Source organism: Amblyomma mixtum, chromosome 3, assembly GCF_055824585.1.
Source record: "Amblyomma mixtum isolate Tamu chromosome 3, ASM5582458v1, whole genome shotgun sequence".
Classification (NCBI taxonomy): Eukaryota; Metazoa; Arthropoda; class Arachnida; order Ixodida; family Ixodidae; genus Amblyomma; species Amblyomma mixtum.
This window is the reverse complement of record NC_143014.1, coordinates 200,549,842-200,553,496: the sequence shown is the minus strand read 5'-3', so window position 1 is coordinate 200,553,496 and position 3,655 is coordinate 200,549,842.

Sequence of the window (3,655 nt, the reverse complement as noted above, 5' to 3'; positions counted from 1 at the left end):
TTTTTAATCAGCACAAATAGGAAGTGCATGCACTGATACAATAGTGCAGACTGTTCGAAATGGGCGCCGTAATCTTCGCAACGCGTCACCGGTGGACGTTGCGTACGTGTGCCCTGAACACGAGCTCTGTGCATCTCATACGCTGCATTACGGTTTTGTGCGGAGAAAAGCATTGCAATGCCTTGTGCAGCTTAGAGTTTCTTACTATTACCTAGAGGGAAAGCTGGCAACCCGTCTATGGGAGTTTGCATGAAGACCCTTCGTGACCACTTCAGCCACCATGGGCGCTCAAAGCATCATGGGGGGGTGAGCTACTTGTTGCGGAACTGCAACTTTTGGCCAAAAAATAATAGAAAAATATAGCTGTTCGTTAACTACAAATGTCTTAACATTCAATATCTTGTCTAATTATTGCAACAAACGAGCAGAAAAGCATTTAAGTGCAAAGTTTGCCCAAAATAAGAGACGACTCGCTCTCCTATTGGCCAAGTATCGAACACTATAAAAACTAATATTTCGTAATTAACAGGCGCACTTTTAAAAGGAAATGTGTTTTCAAAAAAAATTTGTAGCTTAAATACTTTAAGAGGTTTTTAATGGCATTTCGGAAAAGTGAAAGCGTTTATTGGCGTCGTGTGTCGTTGCGTTTTTACTACTATGGTTTTTGCACACTGCGTTCGCGCGAAAGTCGTCTGCGCACACATGAAAAGCGTTCTCGGAATGAAACATCTCAGTAGTACCACTCCGTCTTCCCAAAAAAATACGACTGTTCCGCAACAAGTAGCTCACCGCTCCATGATGCTTTCAGCGTCCATGGTGGCTGAAGGGCACCCCGCCAGATTTCCCTCCAGGTGATAGTAAGAAACTCTATGTCGTGCAGGCCTTTAGAGAGCGACTTCTTCTTTACCTCAAAAACTAGTATGACATCGTCTCCGCAACGGCTAAGAACTCGCCGTTGGCTATAACCGCCAGTCTAATTTAAGAATAGTCAATTTTAGCTGTATTTATACTTCATTGGCGTAATTTTCAAATTACTGACGTCCGCCACTTCTGACAGTTTGTTCCTTAAAAGATATTTAGGACCGCCTTGGATATTGAATTCATTTTTTTTTTTAGAAAAGGAAATGGCGCACTGATTGTCTCTCATATCTGTGGACACCAGAACCGCGCGGCAAGGATTAAAAATAAAAAATTCAGGGGGGCACTGTGTTGACCTAAAGTGCGGGTCGGCGAAAGCCTGTAGCGCGGTGTAGCTGCTTGTGTCACTGATGTGTGGTTAAGATGCTAATTAAGTACAATTGTTTGTGAATCTTAAATGCTGCAGACACTGGAGGGCGTTTGGGAGGCATCCGTCTGATTCGACACCTTTCTGCAAACACTCTCCAGCGTCCCAGACCAGGAGAATTGCATATGCGTTGGCAGGAAGTAGCGTAGCCATTAGCACACTCGGCTGCGGAACGGAAGGATGGTGGTCCGTATCCCACCGTGCACAAAGATCTTTTTTCTGGTTTGACTAGAAAAGCGTGAGATCTCTGCTGACAACCTTCTGCTCACAACCTTCTGTCGGCAACGATGAGCCATTAAAGGTTTTCGCCATAAAAGAGAGGCCTCTGATATAATTTCGCCCACCTGGGGACCTTTAACGTGCCCTGACATAGCACAGCACACGGACGGCTTTGCTTTTCACCTCCATCGAAATGCGGCTGTCGCGGAGAGGTTCGAACTCGGGAACTCGGCTCGGTAGCTAAGCGCCCTCGCTATCCAGCCACCGTGGTGGGTGGACTACCTTAATGCATATAATTTTATAAAGGATTCGGCGAGACACAAGGATACATTTTTTTTTACTTTTATTGGTACATCACACGAAAGAAGAGAGTAAAGTACACGAAAGAGAAAATAAACTGACCAGTTACTTAGACAATGATAAAGAAGCAGAAAACGCGCCAATTACAACTTGGCCAAAATGTCGCGACAAAGACAAAAATGCGCAAGAAGATACAGCAAGAAAATGTTCCACTCAAAATCCGGCCTATGTACAAGTTATCATGACTGCCTCGGTCGCCGCCCCCCCCCCCCCCCCCCAAAAAAAAAAAAGGCTCCATTAAGATGTGCGCATTGCGTTGCCTGGTCCTCCTGCCAATTCCTCTCTCCTTAAGTGTCCAAGATAGTGTGAGTGTCCATTCTGTACGCTGTCCAGCATTCCCGCCGCTCCCTCACTCCACTGCCACACACACACACACAAAAAAAAAAGCACTGCCCTGGTCGAGTGCTTCTCCGATGCGCTCGAAGCCACGATGTGGTGCCAGAGTGGATAGTGGGCGCCCTTAGCAGCAGCTGCGGTGGCTATGATGACCCCAACGCCCTAGACTGCATTCGGGCGCTCCACTTTCGCCGCCGAAATCTCCTGTCGCGACGTCAGCCGCCAGTCCGGATACTGCAGCGAACGTTTCTTCGGAAGTGCGCCCCACGGCTTACAACGTTTCTCCTCCCTTCTGCGGCTTGTATCCGGCGGCCAAGGTCGCCGGCACCGGTGCTCCCTTGGTGAACGTGGGCGTCGGCTGCACGTACCAAACCACCGCTGTTGTCCTGCAGAACCTCCACTTTCGCCCATCAAGCCGTGTAGCTGTGCTCTTCCTCTGCGCTACGCTTGAGATCGGTGTCGTAGGACGCATTCCCGAAGATGGAGACAGCGAGCACCCTGGGCAGGTCCTCGCGGCCGACGAGGGACGCCGGAAGCCTGACCTGTCCCTCCGCCTCGGACTGCGCGCTGTTCTCGACGACACCAGCTAGCTCGGACGCACGAGGACGCCATGACGCCGCGTAGAAGGGCGGCTCCGGCAGGAGCTTGGGCCGCCGCCGCCGCCACCACCACCGCCCTCGTGCTTGGAATGCCGCGTCAGCGTTCGGGCGCAGCGGTGGTTCGGCAATGCGCGTGCCCTCCATCTGTTTTAGCTTCGTCGTCGTCGCTTCCGCTTTAGGACCGACCTCCGCCGAGCGTCTTGAAAGCCCCGAAGGGTGGCTTTTTTTTTTTTTTTTTTGCTCATGGTGTGAACAAGTGGCTCAACAGTCTTCAACAGTGGCCTCGTTACGTGCAATATTTCCTTACTTCATTTTTTAAGCACAGCATACATCGCCGCTCACCGCAGAATGGAGGCGTCAGAGTCAACCTCTTTTTTTGTTTACGAGTATAGCATTGTGTTGTTGTATTGATTGCCCCGTTCGCGTGTGTTTCACTCTTGCGACAGATCTCCCGGCGTTCCCGCACTGGCGTCAAGGCCGATTCCGAGAGACTCTGAAGAAAAGGCGAGATAAATTGAGGGTAACTGGTTGCTAGCTCATCAGTGGGGAATGTCATTCAAGAAAGATTTCGAAACAAAATTAACAAGAGGCGCTACTCGCCAAGGCAGGCTTAAAGCTACGCAGGACTGTAGCTCGTCAACCCTATCGAAACTACCTGTGTTGTATCACTGTTGGCTGCCGTTGCTCCACGCCCTGATGGCATCACCTTTGCTACTCTTAAAAATTCTTGATATTTAGAAGCTCGTGATGATTTGCTACAAACTGGCGAACAACTCCATTAAAACTCATTAAACTCCATCAAAACATATGATTAGAGAATAATTTGTTTCTTGGTTCTTCTTTAAGAACGAAAATG